Source organism: Panthera onca, chromosome B4 (assembly GCF_046562875.1).
Source record: "Panthera onca isolate mPanOnc1 chromosome B4, mPanOnc1 haplotype 2, whole genome shotgun sequence".
In the NCBI taxonomy this organism is placed as follows: domain Eukaryota; kingdom Metazoa; phylum Chordata; class Mammalia; order Carnivora; family Felidae; genus Panthera; species Panthera onca.
The window spans coordinates 120772330-120797670 of NC_138345.1; the positions used below are offsets into that span (position 1 = coordinate 120772330).

The 25341-nt window shown below is 41.4% G+C and overlaps 1 protein-coding gene and 1 pseudogene across 4 annotated transcripts in view; one reads left to right on the forward strand and one right to left on the reverse strand.

Annotated features, from left to right (window-relative positions):
- ANO4 (anoctamin 4) overlaps positions 1 to 25341 on the forward strand; it is a 416532-nt gene that overhangs the window by 29727 nt on the left and 361464 nt on the right. The window contains exon 1 of one of the 4 annotated variants that reach the window (XM_060656640.2): positions 3401 to 3528. The exons of the other annotated variants lie outside the window; for them this stretch is intronic. The gene's annotated coding sequence lies outside the window, so the exon portion shown is untranslated. Of the gene's footprint in view, positions 1 to 3400; positions 3529 to 25341 lie in introns of those variants that run through there. 4 annotated transcript variants of the gene reach the window in all.
- LOC132693892 (large ribosomal subunit protein uL23 pseudogene) lies at positions 18391 to 18901 on the reverse strand (annotated as a pseudogene).

Below are 25341 nucleotides of genomic sequence, written 5' to 3' on the forward strand. Positions count from 1 at the left end.
GATGGTTAACCTACTTAAGTTGGGTAGTTATAACAAGTAAAATCACTTGTTCTGGCCTTTTGGAAGGTGATGTGAATACTGGCTGGATAGAGGATGTCACAGAAAAAGAGCAGCCATTTGAGTAGAGGTTGTTTAGGTGAGGGACCAGTGTTTTAGGCAGTGGCAGTGTACAGATTCCAGGGCAGCTGGGAGTAGCTGTATCCTTCATATTCAAGGTTGAGTACAGAATGCATTATCCACAGAGATACTCTTGCATGTGGTAGTTGGGTTCTCTTGGGCTATTACTCTGGTATTTCCAGGGTTTTTGTTTGTTTGTTTTTTGTTTGTTTGTTTTTGGCATTCCATGAGTTAATTGAAATTTGTGGTCAGGTCCAGAACCTTAACCACCACATATATGCCACTTCTCCGAGAAAAACTGACATCATTTGGGGACCACCTGCACTTTAGAACACAGAGGATCATCGGAAATGTTCATTTGACAAGAGAATTGGCTAAGATAAATAAATCACTGAACTTCCTTCAAGTTTCCTAATTTCCCTTCGTTCTCTTAAATTTGGCTATATTGTTCTTTTCAGAATTCAAGGCCATATCCATCATTTAATTTGTGGTTCTAGCACAATCCTGTTAATTCCTTCTCTGCGTGTGGTGGTTATTTAGCTTTAGAAGATTGAAGACACCAGTGAATCAGGGAATGATTAATGGCACATGAGGACAAAGCCAATTAAATGATGCAGCTCTGAAGTTACTGGAGGATTTCTGATACAAGAAATTGAAAAGCTTGATTTAAAGCTGTATTAAATCTAATATAAAGAATGATCTATTTTAGAATCAAAGGCATTCAGATACTTGAATAAAGTCATCCATTCATCTAGTTATCTAAACTCTTGCTACTCAAAGTGTGGTCCTCAAGAGATAAGAGGGCTTGACTGAAATTGAGAAATATAGTTCAAAAGGAGTGGGTGTGATGGACATTTTAGAGATAGCTTCAGTGGGACTTGTGATTAATGGATGTGGTATGTGAGTGAGTGGAGATCCCAAGTATTTCCATAAGGTCAAAATATGATGAAGCTTTATGGTTTAGACCAGTGGTTTTTAAACTTTAATGTGAATAAAAATCACCTAGAGATCTTGTTAAACTGCAGATCCTCATTTAGGAGGGGTGTGTGTGGCATGAGATTCTGCATTTCTAACAAGTTCCTGTGTGGTGGTTGTGGAGCTTGGAATGTAGTGTGAGATGCACATAACAATATTATACCAAAGAATGTATGGTTACAGCAGGCAGATACTATGGAGGAAAGTGATCTTAAAGATCGTTGGCAGTATTGTTTTGATGAAAACATGCTTCTGAGTTCCCAAAAGAGCGCTCTGCAAAAACATTTGCTTTACCACCAGCTGTAAGTGGAAGGTCTGCTTGTGATGGGAAAATTATTATTTATACCTCTGAGGTATAAATGTTCTAATTTTTTCATATACATTGTTTAGATACTAACAATCAAACAAAAAACCCAACAACCATGGTATTGACTTGGGAGGGAGCTTGGTTATCTTGATTTGGGTTCCCTGGGAAATAGATTCTGAGCCAGAGATGTACATGTAAGAAGTTTATTGGGGAGAGCCCTTGGGATCAATGTGTATGTGTGTATGTGGTTGGTGGGGGAAGGGGGGGGGGGTGATGGAAAGGTGGAGGATTAGGCAGAGAGAGGATCTGGGCTGTGACGATGTACAACAGCCTCAGGCCATCACAAAAGGGAAATGCAGAACTGGGATGTCCCTTCCAAATTGTCCCACCATGGGGTTTTTGGAGCCTCGCATCATGGCCTGAATGTAACCTGCTACAAGGAAGGCGGGGAATGACCTGGAGAAATTCTCTTTGAGGGCAAGGCCCAGAGAGAGACACAGCTGAGAGCCATATAGCACTAACACTGGCAGCAGCTGGGAGAGTGACATGGCGTAGGCTAGCATCCACCACGTTGGCTAGTTGAAATGAAGTTGGGAAGAGGATATAAATGGGAAGGCAAGGTGGAGGAACCCTGGAACTCTCAAGCCCCGGGAAGGGTAAGTCTCCTCAGACCTTGGTGGGGAAGGGGAGGAGATAACTGGCTACTTGTTTGAGTGCTGAGTTGAAGTCGGTTAGGAGTTTTGAGATATGGCTCATCAGAGTTCATCCAGCAAGTTTGTGGACACAGGGAGACTTGTAAATCATTTTAAAAGCCAAGACCCAGGTAGAGGGGTCAGGGCTCAGTTCTGTGTTTAAAGACGTCGAGCATCTGGGCAGGTTTTCTGAGCACCTGGATTCAGATTCACTTTGTTATGAGTTCACCTTGTTATGAGGGTATATGTTTGGAAACTTTGTACAGTTTTTGTCTTTTTCGGGAAAATGACTCAGCTGACTTAAGGTTGTAATTGGAGACTGGGAGAGTTGGCTGTTCTTTTCTCATCAGAAGCAGTGATTCATATTCATTTATTCAACAGTTGTTCATCGAGTGCCTACCACGTGCCAAGCACTGCATCAGGTGCTGGGTATACTGTGCTGAACCCAGATAGGGCCCCTTTCTTTATGGAATGATAGTGATACAGGCTAGTGGATGCAACAGATATTAAAGAATCACACAAATAACATTTGGTTAGCTCAGTGAAAGAAAAAAAAAAAACAACACTAATTAGGGATTTCTCGCGGGCGGTGCTGGCCGGGTGCAGCGCAGCGCTAGCCCGTGTTCAGGCAGCGTGGGCGACATCGGGGGCTCGGGGACTCGGTGGTGGCTGCGGCGGGCTGGCTGCGGGGAAGCGTGGCGTGGGCGGCGCCGAGGGCTCCGCGGGGGAGGCGGAGGCGGCGGCGGCGGCGGCGGTGGCGGCGGAGGCGGGCGCCCGAGCGCAGCGCACCCTGGAGGGCCACCGAGGGCGAGCCCGGCCACCTGGCGGCGCAGTTGGATCCCAGCTTCTGCAGCGGGTGCTGCGCCTACTGGCCCCAAACAAACAAAACCGAAACCTTACTAGGAAGTCTATCAAGAGGGTGTTTACTTTAGATTTTGGAAACGGGTGCAGTCTCTGTGGCAGCAGGTTGAGCGCCATCTCCAGGATGCGTTGGAACTGGTGGAGATTATAGCGGGAATATGGAGACCAAAGACCTGGCTTCTCTCCCACGCTGTCACGTATGACCTACCTTCCCACGAAGGGCTTGACCTCTTTGAGCCTTGACTTCATCTGTGCAACGGTGCTCTTATGAGACTCAAATGAGGTACGGTAGACAAAAGTGTTTAAAATCCTAAAACGTGAGTGAAAGCTGCTCTTAATTACTCTGGCCCATTGATTCCTTCTCTTCTCTCTTTTTAAAAATTTTAAAAATGTTTATTTATATTTGACAGAGACACACAGAGTGTGTGAGCAGGAGGAGGGCAGAGAGAGGGAGACAATCTGAAGTGGGCTCCAGGCTCTGAGCTGTCAGCGCAGAGCGGATGCGTGGCTGAACTCACCAAGGGTGAGATCATGATCTGAGCTGAAGTCTGACACTTAACCAACTGAGCCACCCAGGTGCCCCTTTTCTTTCTTCTCTTACCTGGATCCTCACTTCTTCTGGGGTGTGCTTGGATGTAGAGTTTGATGGGTTGTAAAATGCTCTTCAGCTACTTTCTTTGAACTTGTGGCTTTTTTTTTTTTTTTGACTCTTCCCTAAAGTGAGAAATACTTTTGTATTGTGATCTCCCCCTACCCCCATCTCCTGTGAAAAATGTTACAGAAAATACTTAGCCTTATTATTTGTCATAAGCTCAGGTGTTTTTCATTCCATTCGTCCCCCAAAAAGTGCTCATCAATATCCATGAAAGTGATGTTATTGCCTACTAATGAGTTACAACTTCTACATTGAACAACATTATTATCTTGAATCCTTCTGAAACAATATAGGGAGTGTAGGAAATTTTTTTTCTGGGGTATGTGTGAGGTCTATTGTACAAAGAAATTATTTCTTTCTGAAGACTGGTTAATAATGTACCTTCAATCCTGTATGATGCCTGTGGCAAGGGGACTGTCTCAAAGCTGGATGCCTCAGAGGGGCTGTATGTTCCCTGAAAGTTTCCAACAGTGTTGAGTCAACAAAGAACTGTGGCAAAGAATCTTGTTTCAGTTGACCATTACCATGTATGGTAATGTATATCAAGCAACTGTATATCTGTATATACAACAACTGTATATCAAGCAACTGTAAAACTTCAGTGGCATATGATGCTAAGCATTTACTTGTGCATCTGGGATTAGGTGGCTCGGTTGATCTGGGTGGGCCTCATTCAGTGTCTTGAAGGGCTATTGGCTGATCCAGGCTGGCCTGAGCTGGATCAGCTGGATGATTCTGTTCTGCTCCTCAAGTATTTTATCCTCCAGTAGGTTAGCCCTGGAATGCAGTCATGCAAGAGAAAGCTTTGCAGGCAAGCTTATGCTGGCAACATACTTGCTCATATCCCATTGACCAAACCATGCTAAATGGCTGAGCCCAGTTAAGGATGGGGCAGAATGTCTGTCATTGGGAGGCACTGCAAAGTTACATAGCAAAAGGATGTGGACTTAGGGAAGGGTAAAGAATTAGAGCCAATGACACCATTTATCACAGTTTATCTCACACACATTGTTTCCTTGACTCAAAGGAGGCTTTTTTTCTCAAGTAGGTCTTAGATCTGAGTCCATGGGGCTGAGCTAGCGATATTTGAGAGAGACACCATGCTGTCCTCCTCATACCCTGGTTATTTTGTCCTCCTTTTACCTAAACTTCCTTGTAGAAGCTCCTCCTTTCCAGTGCCACCTTAAGAAAGTAGATGCTTGAAGATTGCATGTTCTGCCAACATGAAATGTGCCTGGGGCTGAGTCCTAGCTGTGGGCATAACTGAGATTAATCTACAATGCACACCACTGTTTTTGCTCATTTTCCCCAGTTCTTCCTAGGAAGATATTTATGCTATTGTATTATGGTATTTTGAGCTGATTTATGAAATTAGATATCTCAATGAGAGATTCTAATGAGTAAAGCTGCCAATAGTGTATGTCGAAATACTGTCTTTTGTCTCCAATTTTTCCTGAGACTTCATTCTGAATTTCTTGCTGTCTACTGGACATCTTTACCTTCATGTTTCCACAAACACCTGTCTAAACCACTTCCTGTTTCAACAAAATTCATCACTCTCCATCCTGTTTCTCAAAGAGTAAAAAGTCCTCTTTAACCCCTCATTTACAGTCATGATCTGCCAGTTGTTCTTTCATGAATAATAATGCAGGCATCATTATTCAATCAGACACAATATTGTTCTTGGATCACTTATGGACCAGGTTCCCTGTTAAGCACCAGGGATGTAGGAGTCACTAAGACAGGACTCCTCTTTGAAGCACAGCATCAGTCCAGGGAGGTGAATTGTCAACACATAGTCCATGATCTGACATAGCACTATGAACAAAACTTCTTCCATTCTTTCCCATATTGTTCATTAATTAATTCTTGCTCATTCTGCCTCAGAAATGTACCTCAAATCTACCCTTTTCTCTTCACTCTTGTCACTTTCCTTGCCATGGATTGAAGCTCTCTCTTGACTGGGACAGTAGCCTCCTGGATGGCCTCCTGGCCTTGACTCTCTTCTCAATCTGTTCTCTTTCCCCAGCTACTGGTTATCATTGGCTAAAACATTGATCCCAACATTCCATTACTTGACTTGAAAACCATCAGTGGATTTGGTATTTCTTTTTTTTTTTTTTAATTTTTTTTAACGTTTATTTATTTTTGAGACAGAGAGAGACAGAGCATGAATGGGGGAGGGTCAGAGAGAGAGAGGGAGACACAGAATCTGAAACAGGCTCCAGGCTCTGAGCCGTCAGCTCACGAACCGCGAGATCATGACCTGAGCCGAAGTCGGACGCTTAACCGACTGAGCCACCCAGGCGCCCCAGATTTGGTATTTCTACAGTAAGTGGAACATGGAATTATCATATAACCCAGCAATTCCACTCCTAGGTACATATCCAAAATTGAAAACTGGTGTTCAAACAAAAACTTGTACACCAATGCTCACAGCAAAATATTCACAACAGCCAAAAGGTGTAAACAGTCCAAATGTCAATTTACTGATGGATAAGCAAAATATGGTATACTCATACAATGGAACATTATTCAGCCATAAAAAATAATTAAGTACTGATATATGCTACAACATAGATGAGCCTTGAAAACATTGTGCTAAAAACAAAAGCAGCTGAACACAAGAGGCCATATATTTTATGATGCCATTTATGTGAAATATTCAGAATAGGCAAATATATAGGGACAAAAAGAAGATTAGTGGTTGTCAGGGACTGCGGGGAAGGGGAAAATGAGGAGTGATTCCTTAATGTATATAGGGTTTCCTTTTGGAAGGCTGAGAGTTCTGGAACTGGATAGTATGGTTGCACAAAATTATGAATATACTAAATGTTTCTAATGATAAATTTATTGTAACAATAAATTTAAAAAATGCAAAGTATCGACGGTCAGGGACCACCGATAATTTGAGTCTGAACTTTAGAGTATGGGGTTTAAGACTCTCATGCTCTTGCCTGGCCTATCTTCTTGGCTGTGTTGCCGCCAAAGATCCTGTGTTCCGGCCCTGCTGGTGTACTGTAATGTCTTCCCGCCTTTTTATGCTGAACTCTTACCTGGAGTGCCCTGTTCTTCCTTCTTTTCTCCCTGATAAAATTTAAAATCTGGATCAAATACCACTTCTCTGTGAGGGCTACCCCATGCTCCTTCCTCTATTTTCCCATAGTGCCCTATTCAGACAGTTAACCACAGTGACTTCTAGTTGAGTGTATATCCTCACCCTGAGCCATGCATGAGGGGAAAATGTCTGATTTGAATCCCTATGCCTTGGACAGTAAGAAATACATAATTGTCGATCAGTATTTGTCAAATTAAATGGTTTGGTTATTAAAGTCTTAGTTCTGTCCTTAAGCTAAGGCTGTATCCTTAATCCTTAATTTAAAACTCTTTATAACAATCATAATACTTGGATTACAAGCGTCCTTGATCATCTTCATCTAATTACAATTAATAGACCTAACCTTAAATTTCTTCCCAGTTTATTGGCACCTGCTCAACACAATGATTTGTTTTCTTGGCTGTTTGAACGCTCACTTTGCTCTTGCCTGCTCTCAAATTTGCTGATTTTGCAGCTGATGTACCTCCCTTCCCTATGCAGAGAAGTCTTTTGAAACCTTAACATTTAACCATTTTCCCCTTTCTGGGGAAAGTGTGACAGAGGACAAATCTTTTATTATTTTAATCTATAACTCTTTTATCAGAGGATCATTTGGTCCTAGAATGGCAGTTTGCTAAGAGGAGTCTGAGTGGCACAGCATGAAAAGAAATAGGGTAGTTTTCCCCACTTAATCCCAAGTCAGGGTTTCAAGTGTCATTAGTACTACTGTTACCATTTTATGAAGCCTTAGATACCATTTCCTTACTAAATAAAATGCAACCACAAAGATTCGAAAGTTCCATCTAAGTGATTTTGGGTATTTTACATTATCCATCTGTACTGCTAGCTTTTCTCTCCCAGTTTTATTGGGATATAATTGATGTATAACATTGCATTAGTTTAAGGTGTATGACATAAGAATTTGTTACATGTATTCTGTAGATTGCCTTTTCATTTTGTTGATGGCTTTCTTTGTGCAGAAGCTTTTAATTTGATGTAGTCCCACTTGTTTTTGCTTTTGTTGTCTTTGCAAATCCAGAAACCCAAAACAGTCATTGTCAAGACTGTTCAGGACCTTACCACCCCTCATGGTTTTTTTTTTTTCAAGAAATGTTATGGTTTGTACTCATAGCTTTGAATTTTCAACATAGTAAAGGCTATTGTAGCTAATCCTTTTGAGTTGAAGATTCAGGATGAAACTGAAGGTGTCACTTTAATTTGTGCAAGAAAATTATTTTATAATGTGGTTTAGTGGTTTAGTTGACCAGGAGGCCCAAAACTTAACAAGGGGGCAGGAGAGCAGTTAGGTGATACCTCTTTTCACTCCACCCAACATTTGATTTCTTTTTTTTAAGTCTGTCTTCCATCTTGAGGGGAAAAAAATCGCTGTGTAAATTCAGTTGTACTACTTAGAAATATTTTCACCATTTGACTAAAACAGAATAGTAGCCAAAAAAAAAAATCTGAATTTTCAATTTGGTCTTACTTACCTGCTCTGGATATTTAAAAATAAAGTAGGGATGATGATAATACCATCATCATTGTGTTTTTGTAAGGATTCAGAAAGTCAATCAACTTGAAGTTCTTAGAAAGGGCTGGCACCTAATTACTGCTATTTTCATGACCATAACTCTGGTGCTTAATTCATCTAATAATTATTGAGCATCCCCTATGCACCTGCCATTGTGTCAAGTAAAATGAAAATGTAGGGTCCCTGACCCCTCTGAAGCTTCTAGAAGAGACCATTATTACATAAATTGTTATGATTCATTGGAATACACTCCTCTCTCATCACCTCCTTTCCTCACACCCCTTCTTTGTTTCGTGGCTGCTCTTTATAATACTGGGTTCTGTCCCTTTGGCCTTTTCAGGTACTTTACTTTCTTAGTTCCCCTTCTTTACAGTGAGAATATACATTCATTCATTATACATCTTATAAACAAAGAGACAAAACTCAATTCTCAATCTATAACAAAAATAAATTTAAAAAACCCAACAAAATAAGCAAAACCGAACTCAAAACTTGAATCCCCTCTAGCTACTGCCCAGTGTCCCAGCCAAACTTCATCCAAGAGAAAATAGAACTCCTTCTCCTCCCTCCCCTTTCTTTTTTAACCTCTTATTACTTAACTCTGTACCTGTCATCTCCCCTTACCCCTGCATGGGATATATTCTCAGGTCGTCAGTGACCACCTAATTGTTAAACCCAGTAGATAATTTCCCATACTTATCTTTCCTCCTCTCTCTGTGGGATATTTCAACTCTTGGGAGATCTCCTCCTTAAAGCTCATTAGCCATGAGTTCTGTTCTACTTCTCTGTCCATCACTAGACCTTCTCCTCTGTATGTCCCTTAAAAGACAGTCTACACCAAGAGTCTGCCCTTTGCCTCCTTTTTTACTCCATTTGCCCTTCCTGGTCTGTAGCCACAATTCCTATTTCATCTGAAGTCTGTATTTTAGGCTCAAATCTCTCACCTGACCCTTTCTGACTTCTTTCTTGACACATCCATATAGATGTCACACAGCACCATAACTCAGGTTAATCAAAAACCATCTTTTTGCCCCAAATTCTTATCCATCCTTTCTGTATTTTCTATCTTGTTGAATGCTCTCAGTTGTCTAAGCCAGAAAACTAGACTAATCCTAGGTTCTTTGCTCTGTCCTGTTGCCCACATTCAGGTGGTAAGTCTTGCTGAGTCTGTCTCCTCCTCATCCCACTCTCCCTGCCTGGGTCCAAACCTTGTTACCTTTGTCTGGACCATATTTAGTCCCTGGTCTTCCTTGGAGTCTCTCCAGTCCATTCTCACATGGCTGTTGCCTTAATCTTTCTAAAGTGCAGATTTTGGTTATATCACTCCATTTGTAACTTTTGTGGTTCCCAGTCATCTAGAGAATAAAGTTCAATCTCTTTAACCCTTCATGATTGGGCCTCTGCCTGTCTGTTTTCAATCTTATCTCTGATTACTCCTATACTCTTCTTCCCCTGGTTTAGCTATGAAGGTAAGCCTGATTGTGAGGGCCTTGAGTGTGGTATGCCAAGAACCTTGACCTTATGGAGGATGGGATCACTGCAAACTTTGCATGTGAGGAAGGTGAATTTCAGGACTGAAAGAAGCCATTGAAGGCCACCGAGTCTACTCCATTAATTCCTGATAAGTAGATGTCTATTCTCTGAACACAGATCGCTAACCTGCCCCCTGTTCTTTGTTCTCATTTATGAAATGGGAACAGTACCAGCTTTTATACAAGCATATTGTGAAGTTGAAAATTACCGTAAATTCATCAAAGAGGACCATCTCACCTTTCTCTTCCATTCCTTTTTCTTTACGGTTTATGCCACACTTTTTCCTTCCCTGTGTGTCTTTATCCATCTAGGATCTTACTTTTTTTGCTCTTTTGCAGTGTCCATGTACTTCAATCAGTGCATATCTATTTTCCACTCCCTCAAGGACTATGGATTTTCGTATAAAGGAAAATAACAAAACACCCAAGAGTCCTCAGATCACATTATACCTGGGAATGTCCTAGATGAGGCTTTTATGGATCTGAGATTGATGGTTGAGGGCTTTGCCTTGGACCCTTCCTTTTTCAGCCTGGAGTTCATCTGCTCTGAAATTCTATGTCCCAGAACTTCTCTGTTTGTGGAAAGACCCTGGCCCCAGAGTCACTTGCCCTTGTTCCTGGCTCATTCAGGATTAGAGGCAGGTTGACATTGAACTGTACTTGGAGGTGAGTTGTTAGTGCAGATGGTGACCTCAGAGTGGGATACTTGCCATGTGGTCAGTGTCTGAGAGCAGATGGGCCCTTCTTTACCAGCTGACACTTGAGTCCTCCTCAAAGGCACACCATACAAGTGGAGCGAGTGGGTCTGGAGCTGGCAAGACAAGGAGGCAGATGCCAGCATTCTAACCGTCCTATCTGGAGAGAGCTGTAGGGTATGTGCCCTTAGGGGCAGGTCAAGAATTTGTTTCCTCACAGATAAGTTACTCTTCTAAATTTTGTGACTCATGACAGCTACCACTTCTATCCCTGTAAGTAGTTCACCACGTGCTTTCACATGCATGCTCTTCTTTGATGTTCACATTGACACTATAAGGCATATATTAGTTTCCTAGAATTGCTGCAACAAATTGCCACAAACTTAATGGCATAAAATAACAGAAATTTGTTCTCTCACAATTCTGGAGGCCGGAAAATTGAAATCAATATATCAGTAGGACTGGACTCTGTCCAGAAACTCTAGGGAAGAACTTTTCTTTCCTCTTCCAGCTTCTGGTGACTCCCCTTTGTTTGTGACAGCATTACTCCAGTCTCTGGCTGCAAATGACCTTCTCTGGGTGTGTCTTCCCCTTCCCCATCTCTTATAAGGACAGCTGTCATTGGATTTAGGGTCCATTCTAATCCAGGATGAGTTCATCTCAAGATCCTTACCTTCATCATATCTGCAAAGACCTTTATTCCAAGTAAGGTCACATTCTGAGGTTCTAGGTAAACGTATATTTTAGGGGGCACTATTCAACTTACTATAGTTAGATATTAGTATACTGTCTTGAGGATGGGGAAACTTAAAGAGGGTGTTTTTTAAAAATTTTCTTTAATGTTCACTTATTTTTGAGAGAGAGACAGAGCATGAGCAGGTGAAGGGCAGAGAGAGACAACAGAATCTGAAGCAGGCTCCAGGCTCTGAGCTATCAGCACTGAGCCCGAAGTGGGGCTTGGACCTACGTACTGTGATATCATGACCTGAATTGAAGTTGCATGCTTAACCAATTGAGCCACCCAGGCACCTCTTAACGAGGGTGTTTTTGCTCAGAGACATTGGAGCATGTTAAGTCTTTGGACAACAGATCTCTTCTTTCCACTGGGTCTTACTAGTCCTCAGTCTCTCCAAACGTGGGCATCTGTATGCAGTGGGGGTACTGCTTTCATTCTATGTATTTGAGAACCTACTGCCTGCTTTGTGAAATGCATATATCTTTGTCAAGTTAAGAACAGACTAATTTAAGAGCTTTTTAAAATTTGGCTGAGACCAGAATGAGGAGAGAATGAGTTCATAATGGATTCCTCTGTCTTGGCTCAGTTGTTTTTCTCCCCTGCTTCTTCTCTTTCCCACATCTTTTAGGGCTACCAGGAGGGGCTGGGCAGAGCCTACCTAAGGTTTGTGGTCAGTGTGGCTGAGCTGACTCGATGAGGACATGTGACCACTTCACTGTGGCTAGGGTTTTTTTTTCTTTTGTCCCTGGACAAAAGGCACTTAGATTTCATACCTGACGCTTGAAAGGAAATGTAAATATAAACAATGTTTTCTGTCTCTCTGTACATTTCTTAGGAGGGCCAGATGAAACTGTGATGGAGGTCAAAGTTGTGATGTGCTTTTCTTGAGCTCATTTGCCCAGGGACCACCCCAGCATCCTGCCGTTTTTCAGGACCTCTCTCGTGGGACACTGCCCCATATTCCCAAAGTGTTCCCTTTTCTGCCCCCTTATAAAGACTTTGTGGTCCCATGTGCCATTTCTTCAAGGATTTTTGTCTTGCTTTTATTTAAATACTTTATTATGAAATATTCCAGATATGAGAAAATGCATTAAAATATGAAACACACCTGCCACTTATCTGAAGACCTCAATATTGCTGCTACATTTGAAGCCCTCATGTTCCTTTCCTTTCCTCCCAGAAGCAACCGCTATTCTGAATTTGGGGTTTGTCATTGCCATGTATTTCTTTATACTGTTCTGCCATTGCCTCTGTCCCTACGTGACACAAAATCTTGTTCCCAAGGGAATGCAGAGTTTCTTTGGGCTTTGAAGAAGGCCATTGGTGATGTTTAGGTGGGAGATAAGTTGCTAATATTTATTTGGTACCTATTGTGTACCAGGTTCTGTGTCAGGTGTCTTCCATGCACTCATGACACTGATCACATTGACGTCAACCATCAGCATTTGGAGTTGTTCTCCTTATTTTGCAGCCATGGACACCAGGAACCGAGATGGGAAGTAGTTGCCTGTCCAAGTCTAACCGCTAATACCTACCTGATGGCACCATGTTTTCCCTCAAATTGCTGCTCCTCTCTTAATACAGGGTGCTAGTTGGGAGCCTGGCTGTGTGACTCTGAATGAGTTTCCTGACCTCTCTGGTCTTTCTTCCTTTCTAAACAGATGGCTCCTGTGCCCCCTCCAGCCCTGGTACAGGAGCAACTGCTGGTGCACCCAGCATGATTCATCCTCGGTTCGTGGGTTTCAGTGCTTTATTTTAGTCATGTGGGCTTTTGTGAATTGGCCTTGAATTTTACCATGACTTATAATAACCCCACTTCTTCCATTCATTCACCAGTCTACCCCACATTTATTGAGCATGGGCCAGGATTGGTGTTTCACCCTGACCATATGAGAGGCATACATACTCTTTAGTCACACGGCAAGCTTCCTTTCTGAGTTCTAAACAAAAGGCCTAGTAACTACCTCTTTCCTAAACTGAGGACCACCTGTTAACATCTCAAGGAGAAAACACAGGGCGGGGACCATATTTGGGTAAGAGTGGCCTCTAAGGAGACCTAATATGTTTAGCTGTAGACTACTTCTAAACTATGGAAGGCCACCTGATACTCATGGACAGCTGGGCTAATTACCAGGTGACCATTTTTGTTCATATGCTTCCTCAGTGCATCGTTCAATCAAGCATGTGTTCTGGAAGGAATAGTGCTGGTAATATATAAAGTGAAAATTAATACTATTGGTCACACCCTTATTGAGGATGACAAGAGCTGAGTCCAGCAGCCATGGTGATTATAGGTGAGTTAATGGTATTGCTTGCTTGATTATATGGTCATTCTAGCTATTAGGATTTACAAGGAGAAAGCTGCCTGAGAAAGACATCAGTTAAAGTGAGTAAAAATGTCGAATCGCTTTATTTACTTAGATGTACTGAGAAGGAATGAAAATGTGGCAAAACCTTGTTTTTCTAACAATGGAAGGAATGAAACATTTTATTGATATCCTGGATGAAACCACAAAGTAGACTCTGGAGGGGGACTGCTAGGTTTGGATTTTGAGTCAGGCTCTAAGTTTCTAAATATCAGTTCTACAACAGATTTGCCAGAGGATCTTACATCTAAGTTCTGGTCTGATAATGCTGCACTGAATTGCATATTACGCTGCCCAGGAGTACCATTTTTATGCTGGAATTTTGAGTTAATTAATATAATAAAGTTGTTTAACAAAATAGTAGGAAGAGGTATTCAGGTAAGATTTGAGGAATTCCAGAACCTATGCTGCTTGAGACCAGGTGGAATCACAGCAATGGAAGATGAGTCTTAGTACACACAGTGCTCACCTAAGAGTCTTCCCGGGGGCTCCTGGGTGGCTCAGTCAGTTAAGCGTTCAACTCTTGGTTTTGGTTCAGGTCACGATCTCAGTTTGTGAGTTCCAGCCCTGCATCAGGGTTTGCACTGACAGTGTGGAGCCTGCTTGGGATTCTCTCTCTCCCTCCCTCTCCCTTCCTCTCTGCCCCTCCCTTGCTCAATCTCTCTGTCTCTCTCAAAATAACTAACTAACTAACTAACTAAATAAGAGCCTTTCTCTCCACTAGCTCAGCAGAAAATAAGGTCAAAACCAACCAGAGGGAAAAGAGTCAAGTTCTTAATGCTTTGTAATACACATATTTCACATGGTGGGTGGAATGAAGGTTATGGAGATGACAGATTCTTTGAAACCCATGGAAAATGTTAGGACTCTGACCTTGTACATTTTACATTTATTTCAGCTCTCATCCTGCTGCGTTTTAACTTACGGGCTTATATATCCATCCCTCTCCTGGGTCTTGCAGTGCCCCTCAATCAGGAACTTCATTTTATTCCTGTATTTTCAGTACATTTTTAAAACGTTTGTTATCTTAGAGCAAGCACACACACACGGGCATGTGCAAGCAGGGGAGGGGCAGAGAGAGGAGGACAAAGGATCCGAAGTCTTGATGCGGGGCTTGGACTCACAAACTGTGAGATCATGACCTGAGCTCAAGTTGGATGCTCAACCAACTGAGCTACCCAGGCGCTCCATTTTCCATGTATTTTTTTTTAATTTTTTTTTCAACGTTTTTAATTTATTTTTGGGACAGAGAGAGACAGAGCATGAACGGGGGAGGGGCAGAGAGAGAGAGGGAGACACAGAATCGGAAACAGGCTCCAGGCTCCGAGCCATCAGCCCAGAGCCTGACGCGGGGCTCGAACTCATGGACCGCGAGATCGTGACCTGGCTGAAGTCGGACGCTTAACCGACTGCACCACCCAGGCGCCCCTTTCCATGTATTTTTAACGCAGGGCCTGGGCATCATAGATCCTCAATGCATTCATTGAATCAAATTACTTTGTTTGGTTTGTTACAGCTTTGAGTAGTAAATGCTGTACTTTTAAGTTAGTTTTTACTAGTATCTTTGAATGACAGGAGATAGATGTTTCTGTAACTTAAAATTCTGTAGTTTCCCTCAATTTTTAGTTTCCCCACACTGAGTTCACATTATGTTTAGATGTTTCAGGGGGAGTGGGTGGGAGTAGCATTAATTTTGATGGCACAACTCTGTTTTTATAAAATCTCAGACTTTGACTCTTAAGTAATTAGCACATATTAAAAATGTTGTGTTCTGAATCTCTGTGCTTATAATGGCATCTAATGTGTGAGGAACCATTTGTTTAGGTAGCTATTTACAATGTGACAAATAGCTTCTCTGTTGAAACCAACAACCAACCAAAATACAAGGTAGAGAAACCTATTCATACAGTCATTTTTAAACCCACAGAACATCCATGCTTTCTCACAGAACTTCTGAAATCAATTTTCTTGGCTGGCATTCATTTAATAACAAAACTATGCTTCCTTATCAATCTCACCTTTCTCATCAAAGATGCAAGGATATCCTGAGAACTATGCAGCTGTGAGTTTTATACAAAGGAAAAATGCTAGTAATCTAGCTGGTTCCTACAATTGATCTGACCTCTTGACAAATAATGCAGAAAGATTAACAGGATATTTATGAAGATAATAAAAATGTAATTGTTACTTTGGTGTTATGCCGTAACAATGAGAGTTTCTAGTATGGTCATCCCACCAGGATGGAAGAAGACACCCTGGGATTTCATTCTTGCCTCTGCCCTTTTCAGCTATTGTCCTCTGGGTAACTCTCTTAGCATCTCTGAGCCTGGTTTCCCAATTTGTGATGTGAGGCTCCTAGAAATTTATATACAGTGTTATTGTGGTGTTCAAAGGAATATGGGAAATCTTGGTATGAACTCTAAAGGGATATACAAATACAAGGAATTATCATAGAAGGGCAGGCCATCTGCATTGTGGATTACTCCTAGGAAATCTTTGTTCTGTGGACATAATAAAGTACAAGTACATTCTAGAATGATACATTCTAATTCCCATGTCTAATAGAACCTCTTTGTTTCCCACCCCATAGTGCTATGATAGGGCTCCATTAAATTCGTTGAACTTACATACCATGAAAGCCATCTCTTGTGAAGCCTTCTGAGCCAGAGGCAGAAGTATAATGGCTATAGGATATTGGCTTAACATATTATTTCCAGGAGTAAAATGAACTTAGAATTTTATTGACTACTATTTTTATAGATTTTTTTTTTCTCAGCCAAATTATCCAAAATTTTAGGAGCTGGTATTTACATATTTTAAGTAATTCAGTTTCTTACATAGATAGTAATAAAAACACATGTTATATTACTTTTAGAATTTACAAAATGTTTATCTCCCTGAGTAAATATAGAGATGGTTATATGATGCACCATGTTTCCCCTTTTTGCTTTGACTACCAGAAAACTCAAAGCTCAGCTTTCAGTTATAGTGAATATTCTGGCCAAAGTCAGTTTTGTTTAAGAGGGCTCACCTTAGGGGAGCCTGAGTGGCTCAGTCGGTTGAGCATACGACTTGGGTTCAAGGCATGATCTCATGGGTTCATCAATTCAAGCCCTGCATTGGATTGGGCTTGCTGCTGTCAGTGGGGAGTCTGCTTCAGATCCTCTGTACTCCTCTCTCTCTATGCCCCTCCTCTGCTCACACTCTATCAAAAATAAATATTAAAAAAAGGGCTCTCCTTAGACTATTGGCATCAGAATCACCTGGAGTGCTGTTCATATGGATCCTGGAACTCACCTACCGGTGTAGATTTCTTGGACCTTGGGCCTTAATAATCTGTATTTTATACAGAACGCTAGTTATTCTTGGGCATATTAAAGTTTGAAAATTACTGGCTTAAGATTTTAGAATCTTGATTCTTTCACTATATGAGTGAACTTTAAATAGCCATAATTTATATCTTAAAATCACCTATAGCCTTTTCGGAATAGGCAAAGCAGAATAACTAAAAACATTTATGTCCATTTGGAAAAGATGATTCTGGTTGTCTTATAAAGTACTTTCTGCCAGTTCCCTTGTATTCCCTTTCCTTAAGTGTAAGTAAGGTCTTCAGATCTGCTCTTGGGTTGAAAGAGGTGAGAAAGAGGACTTGTGGCCCAGAACTGCGAGCTCCTATCTGACTCCTTTGCCCTGTCAGGAGTGATGGCATAGAGATATAAAAAGGCACTGGAGATCTATAGAGCTCAGAGTTAACAGCGTAAGAGGCTCTGTCTTTGGAAAGAGGGGTGGACGTTGCATTAACTTAACTGTTGCTAGTGCAATACTAAGATCCTTGAGTCAGGGACTTTTTCTGTTTCTTGGGCATAGTGCAGAGCCTGCACTAAGACCATCAGGAGGGGAAGTGGTGCTGATGGGTGTCCAGAATCCAAATAGAGAGAGAGAGAGCAAGCACTAGAGAATCTTAAGCAGGCTCCACACTCAGTATGGAGCCCAACGTGGGGCTGCATCCCAGGACTCTGGGATCGTGATCTGAGGCCAAAATCAAGAGTCAGATGCTTAACCGACTGAGCCACCCAGGTGCCCCATGGATATGCTTATCTCTAAAAATACACATTTTAGAGCCAAATTTAAGTGATCTTACAATATGATTTACTCTGTAATACTCTCCCCACCGTGGACTCTATTGAAAAGGAATGGGTTAAATTAGAACTAACATTTTGGCCCAAAACCAAAATGCTCTTTGGTTTTCTTTAAATATGTGTACTATTCTTTGCTCTCTACCTGACCCCTGTTCTTTCACTCCCAAATCTCTGCATCTCTTTCAGTGTCAAACACAGATGGCATTTGAGGGAGACCATGTGGCATAATGGAGTGATTCTAGGCCAGGAACACCTCAATTCATGGGTGAGAAACCCTCCAGGGGTATTGACATTTTGAGACCTGTGACCAGGACATGCCTCTAATTGATTGTAGATCCCTGGTGGCCACCCCCCTCCCCCACCTTGGAGCCTGATACAGCTGCAGAATTCCAAGGCCATGCCATCAACCAGTTAGGCTGATAAGAAAGAAGAATCCTGGTGGCCATGATGACCAACTTTTCCAGTTCCTCCCAGTCAGAAGTAATCTCTCCTTCTCCTTTAATTCTTTTTTAAAAATATTAATTGTTGAGTAGACCTAAAAATATTTTTGAGGAGATATAAAATATAAAGTGTACATAAGATAAAGGATGACACAGTTTCAAACACCTGTTTATCCACCACAAGGTTTATTTATTTAATTACTTATTTTTTTATTATCATTTTTTTTTACATTGAAAAAACTTAGATTTAGCCAGCTGGACTCAGTTTAGATGATCCCAATTTTGTTGGCAACATCCAAAGCATCATAGTCAGGAGCCAGTCGAACATATGCTTTCTTTTCTTCATCGGACCCGATCAGAGTGTTGACCTTGGCCACTTGGTCAATGTCCTAGAGCTTCTTCACAGCCTGTTTGATCTGGTGCTTGTTGGCCTTCACATACACAATGAACACAAAAGTGTTGTTGTCTTCTATTTTCTTTGTGGCTGACTCGGTAGTCCGGGGAAACTTGATGATGGCATAGTAGTCAAGCTTGTTTCTCCTGGGGGCACTCTTTCGAGGATATCTGGGCTGCCTTCAGAGATGCAGTGTCTTGGGCCATCGGAATGTAGGTGACATGCAGATCTTCCTCTTTTTTTTTTTTTTTTTTTTTTTATGACTGTGGATGCTTTTCAGCACTGCTTTCTTGGCCTTCAAAGCCTTTGCTTTGGCTTCGGCTTAGGCAGGGGTAGGGGCTTCCTTCTTCGCCTTTGACACCATCTTCGTGAAAGGGCTCCACCACGAGGTTTAAACAAAAGATCATCAATATTGCCTTTCAGTGCTCTTGTGGCCTCTCCCCTATCCTGTTTTTTTCTCTCCCCCATATTAAAGGTAACCATTCTCCTAAATTTGGGAATTTTCATGTTCTTGATTTATTTTATAGTTTTATTACACATTCATATCCCTAAACTATACATAGTTTAGTTTAAAAAAACTTTTAAAAAGTTGTATTTCTTAAAATTCAAGTATAACTAGCATCAATCATTACACATAGTTTTGTTTTTATTAAATTTTATTTAAACTGGAGCAAACAGTATATTTTTTTTAGACTTTTTCCACCTGAAGGTAAGTTGGAGGAGATTCATCTGTGTTATGGACAGTAGTTCCTTCATATCTGCTCCTGTGTAGTATTCCATTATATTAGTATACCTACTATCTCTATTCCACCATTTACAGACACTTGTGTGATTCCAGTTTGGGGCTATTAAGAATTTTCTGAATTTGCTTTTGTATGTGTTCAGGTGCAGGAGGTTCTCTAGGGATCTACCCAGGAGTGGAACTGCTGGACCATAGGGTATAAACCTGCTCGGTTATATTAAAGACCAAATTGTTTTCCAAATTGTTTTCCAAATTGGTTTCCAAATTGGTTATAGCCATTTACACTTTGACCATCTGTACATAATTTCAACAACTGTGATGATGATGACTGATGGCTAAGTCACACAGTTTACTGCGTGCCTGCACTCATGTCAACTCATTCAATCCCCACAATAGCCCTGCGTGTCCTCATTGCTCCATATCCTTGCCAGCCCCTGAGAGTGTCTGGCTTGTACGTTTTGCTGGTCTGGTGGGTGTGAAATGGTACCTTAGTGTGGTTTTTACTTTGTATTTGTGTGGTAACTAATAACATGGAGCATCTCTTCCTAGGTCTGTGGAGTGCCTGTTCAAATCCTTCCCTCATTAAAAAAAATTTTTTTAATGTTTACTTATTTTTGAGAGCGAGAGAGACAGTGCGAGTGGGGAGGGGCAGAGAGAGAGGGAGACACAGAATCCGAAGCAGGCTCCAGGTTCTGAGCTGTCAGCACAGAACCTGACGCGGGGCTCAAACTCATTGACCACAAGATCATGACCTGAGCTGCAGTCAGACACTTAACCGACTGAGCCACCCAGGGCCCCCCTTCTCTCATTCTTAAATTGGGTTGTCTGTGGTCATCTTTAAGTCATAATAACTTTCTACTACTTCTACTTTCTGTTGTAACTATTTGCATCCTGTTTTAATTCTTTCATTAGACTGTGAGCTCCCTACAGGACTGACAGTGTCAGGGATGTTTGTGTTCTCACAGGGTCAAGCCTTATGATTGGAACCTGGTTATTGCACAGGAAGATTTATTTTTGAAAGTTTGTACCCTTTTACCAACCTCTTCCTATTTCCCCCAGATACCCCTCTTCTAGTGTGTTTCTATGAGTTTGACTTTTTTTTTTCCTTTTTTTTGGTTAAGATTCCACTTATAAATGACACCATGCAGTATTTGTCTTTTTGTCTGGCTTATTCACTTAAGCGTAATGTCCTCAAGGTCGTCCATGTTGCAAATGGCAGAATTTCCTTCATAGTTATTACAGAATAATATTCGCGCACGCGTGTGTGTGTGTGTGTGTGTGTTTATTTTGGTGTGATATTATGATTTATAATAAGAAATGCTTGTTTTTTGTCCCTGTTTCTGGTACAGAGCTCCTAAAATGCTTGGAATTGTCGAAATGCAATAAAGCTCTTTTGTTAATGAGGTGACTTAAGCAGGTTAGAAAGGGGGCTGGTTGCCAGTGGGGCTAACCATGTGATTAGAGGGTCGGCACTTTTAGTCCCAGAAGGGAGGAGGAACTGGAGGGTTCATCAATTGCCAATGGACAATGACTTAATTGTCATGGCTATGTAATGAAACCTCCCTAAAGCCCCAAAAGGTCAGGGTTCAGAGAGCCTCCAGGTTGGTGAACCCATGGAGCTGATGGGAGAGTGGTGTACCTAGAGAGGTCATGGAAGCTCTTTGCCCTTTCCCCAGGTCTTGCTCTATACTTCTCTTGCATCTGGCTGTTCCCAAGTTCTATCCTTTTGTAATAAACCAATGATCTAGTAGGTAAAATGTTTCTCTGGGTTCTGTAAGCTGTTCTAGCAAATTAATCAAATCCAGAGAGGGGGTTTTGGAAACCTCTGATTTTCACTTAGCTAGTTGATTAAGAAGCACAGGTAATAAATAACCTGGGCTTGCAAATGGCCCCTGAAGTGGAGGATGGTCTTGTGGGGATGAGTTGTTTTGTCTGTGGAAGCTGATGTAATCTCCAGGTGTAGGTAGTGCCAAAATTGACTTAAATTGAGTTGAAATCTTGGAGACCATGCTAGTGTCTGAGAATTGCTTGTTGGTGTGAGGAAACACACACACACACACACACACACACACACACACACACACAGTGCTGCAGTGAACATGGGAGTGCAGATATCTCTTCAATATCCTATTTTCATTTCCTTTGAATATATACCCAGAAGTAGGATTGCTGGATCATATGGTAGTTCTATTTCTAATTTTCTGAGGAACTTCCATACGGTTTTCCACAGTGGCTGTACCAATTTACATTTCTACCAACAGTGCGCAAGGGTTCCCTTTTCTCTACATTCTTGCCAGCACTTATTTCTTATCTTCTTGATGTAGCCATTCTAACAAGTGTGAGGTGATATTTACATTTTGATTTGAATTTCCCCAGTTAGTGATGTTGAAAACCTTTTCAAGTATTAGATCCCTATAAGCTATTTGTAGGTCTTTTAAAAAATGTCCATTTAGTTCATCTCAGTTTTTAATCAGATTTTTTTTTTTGGCTATTGAGTTATATATATGAGTCTTATATTTTGGGTATTAAAGCTTATTAGAGACACAATTTGCAAATACTTTCTCACATTCTGCAGGTTGCCTTTTCATTTTGTTGCTAATTTGCTTTGCTATGCAGAAGCTTTTTAATTTGATGTAGTCCCACTTGTTTGTTTTTGCTTCTTTGGCTTTGCTTTTGTGTCCATAAGCATATGTATTGAATGAAATAGAGAGGACCAGTTTTGCTTTATAAATTGGTAATCCTTCCTCCCAATCTAGCCCAAAACATTTTCCCTCAGAGGTTAACTGAATACCTGCCAGGGGTGTTGCAAAAGAAATTCCTCCGTTGGGAAGGAGATTGGACTGTGTAATAGTGCGTTTCGTCCAACTCCAAACTTTCTCAGTCTCTGTAAAAATCTTTGACCCATCCAGAAAAGTTCCCTTTGTATCCTCCTTCTAAACCTTGACCAACCTTCCTGATCACTTGATCACTTACTTAAAAAAAAACAAAAATCAAAAAAACCCCAAACTTCATTATGAAATAGAACACAGATATGCAGACAAGTGCATAAAATACAATATAGATAATTATAGCATCCCAATCACTAAATTTGTTAAACAACCTATGTTGTGGATTTGGGTAGAAGATCAGCAACCCTGAGAAATTTAGCCTTTTGATATGCTCCAGGGAGGGTTGGAAAACTATGACCTGTGGGCCACACGTGCATCACTGCCTGGTTTTGTAACTAAAGTTTTACTAGAACACAGTCATGCTAGGTTGTCTGGTGGCTCAGTTGGTTGAGTGCCTGACTCTTGATTTTGGCTTAGGTCACGATTTCAGGGTCATGGGATCAAGCCCCAAGTCAGGCTCTGTGCTAAGCATGGAGCCTGCTTAAGATTCTCTCCCTCTCTCTCCCTCTCTCTCCCTCCCCCTCTCCCCCCACCTGCCCCCCCCCCTTTCCCCACTTGCTTCCATACACCTGCTCTCTAAAAAAAAAAAAAAAAAAAAAAAAAAAGCCCAGTCCTGCTAATTTGTTTCTATATCATCTATGGCTATTTCCATGCTACAATAGCAGAGTTGAGTAGTTGTAGAAAGAACTGCATAGTCTGCAAAGCAGAAAATATTTACTCTCTGGCCCTTCATAGAAAGTTTGCCAACTGTTCTTCTAGAGTCTGACTTGGAAAAACAGAACTGCCTCTGTCCTGTGTGGTTTCTACTTAATAAAAGTAGTTGAGAAAATCTTTGTTTGAGAAAAGCAAGTTAAATAATTATAACATTCAAAAACATTAAACTCTATGATCTATTTTAATGAAATCTTAAGAATAGCCAGAAACTAAACCCAAAGAAAATTATCTCTCAATCTTGACCTCCTTCAGAGTGTGCTGAATTGCACCAACAACATTTTATAATGAAAAGACTGGAGCAACCCAATAATTTTTTAGGTCACAGGGTATAACTAATTGAATAGAAAAAGAGATCAACATCTTGAGATTATATCCCTGGAGAAGGTAACACCTGAAAAAGATTGAGTTTTTTGATTAAGTTATTCCTTAGTGAGTAGAGGTTAAACAGTCAAACAGATGAAAGTACTTGATAGGAAATAGAGCTGGAGCACACATGATTCTCGAAGTGACATTTGGGAAGTGCACGTGCACACCACATCCTTCCCCACACTGCACACACAATGATGCTTAGTCAGATACAAACCAAAATGAGATGACCCCTGTCTGCCTGTTTTCCACTTGAACACAGAAAGTTTTGACTTTCAAATTGTCAATTGTCATTTTCACTATAGCAAAATCAATCTGATTTTCTTTGGGCAATCTCACAAGTGAAAAGAAAAAGTAAGTAATAAGTTTAATTTGCCTGCCTACAGGGGAAATGCAATTGAAACCCAAAGATCATATCAAATTCATTAAAACAAGCAAGCAAAAAAAAAACCCAAAAAAACAACCCAACTCAGACTCTTGATTTTGGCTCAGATCATGATCTCACAGCTCAATCTGTGAGATCGAGCCCCACGTCAGGCTCTGTGCACTGACAGTGTGGAGCCTGCCTGGGATTCTTTCTCTCCTTCTCTGAGCCTCTCTCTCCATCCCTCCCTCTCTCTCTGTCTCTGTCTCTCTGTCTCAAAATAAGTAAGCATTAAATAAAAAAGAAAAAACATCCAGTGTAATCTTTCCTCCAAGCTGTGTTTCGGTCTAAAGTTCTGATAGGCTGAGAGTGGGGTACCTCTTGTACTGCTTTGAGGCAAAGAGTGAGTTGTAGTCTAAGAAAGGGCTATACGGTTCAAAGCCTGATTACACCACCTTCCTCTTCCTCCCCTCTCCAATTAAAAAAATCATTGTGTATAAAAATGCCTCACTTTTCAAATTTGCATTTAAAGAATGCTTGTTTGGGGCTTCTCTTTTTTTTTTTTAATTTTTTTTTAACTTTTATTTATTTTTGAGACAGAGAGAGACAGAGCATGAACAGGGGAGGGGCAGAGAGAGAGGGAGACACAGAACTGGAAGCAGGCTCCAGGCTCTGAGCCATCAGCCCAGAGCCCAACGCGGGGCTCGAACTCGCGGTCCGTGAGATCGTGACCTGAGCTGAAGTCAGACGCTCAACCGACTGAGCCACCCAGGCGCCCCTTGTTTGGGGCTTCTAAGTGAAAAGCTAAACACCTTAAAATAGCAGCCTCTCAAATAAAATAATTTTTCCTTCCTCCAGAAAGTAATTGCCCTTTGGAAATGCATTCTTAAAAATGATGTGTAGAACGTAGGTGAGTTGGAGATCGGAAGGAGGCCATAGACCCAGACTGAAACCCTGCCCTCTAAGAATGATCCATGTGCATGTGAATACATAGCTCTTATATTCTTCTTTTCTATGCTTCATCGAAGCAGGGTGTAAATGATGTGTGGCAGTGGGGCAGATACAGTGCTTGGGAGTTCATGTTTGTCATCAAACCTGGGATCACTTCCTAGATCCAAGATTGTGTGACCTTGGGGAACTTGTTTGTCCTCTCAATCACAGGTACCTGACCTGAAAAATGAAAATGGTACTAATCTCCACTAAAATGTTGTTTTAAGTGTTAAATGAAATAATACGTATAAAAAGCCTTAACGTAGTACCTAGACTATAGTAAAGGGGTGAGAGAGAAATGAGCAGGATACTCATGTGCTTATTAGTGGCCGCTCCAGGGGTGAAACTACTGACAGCTAGTAGATGGGGTGTGTGTGTGTATGTGTGTGTGTGTGTGTGTGTGTGTGTGTGTGTGTGTGTGTGTGATTGCCATTCTGATATCATAGAGATAAGAGCCTTTTGCTTGTTAAGGAAAACATTTACTAGCTTTCTTCCAACTGTGTTTTTAGCCACCTATGTCTTTTAAAAATTTGCAGTCTGGGGGTGCCTGGGTGGCTCAGTCAGTTGAGCGTCCAATTTTGGCTCAGCTCCTGATCTCACGGTTCATGCGTTGAGCCCTGTGTTGGGCTCTGTGCTGCCATCTTGGAGCCTGGAACCTTCTTTAGATTCTGTCTCCCTCTCTCTGCCCCTCCCCTGCTTGCACACATGTGCACTCTCTCAAATGGATAACATTAAAAAAA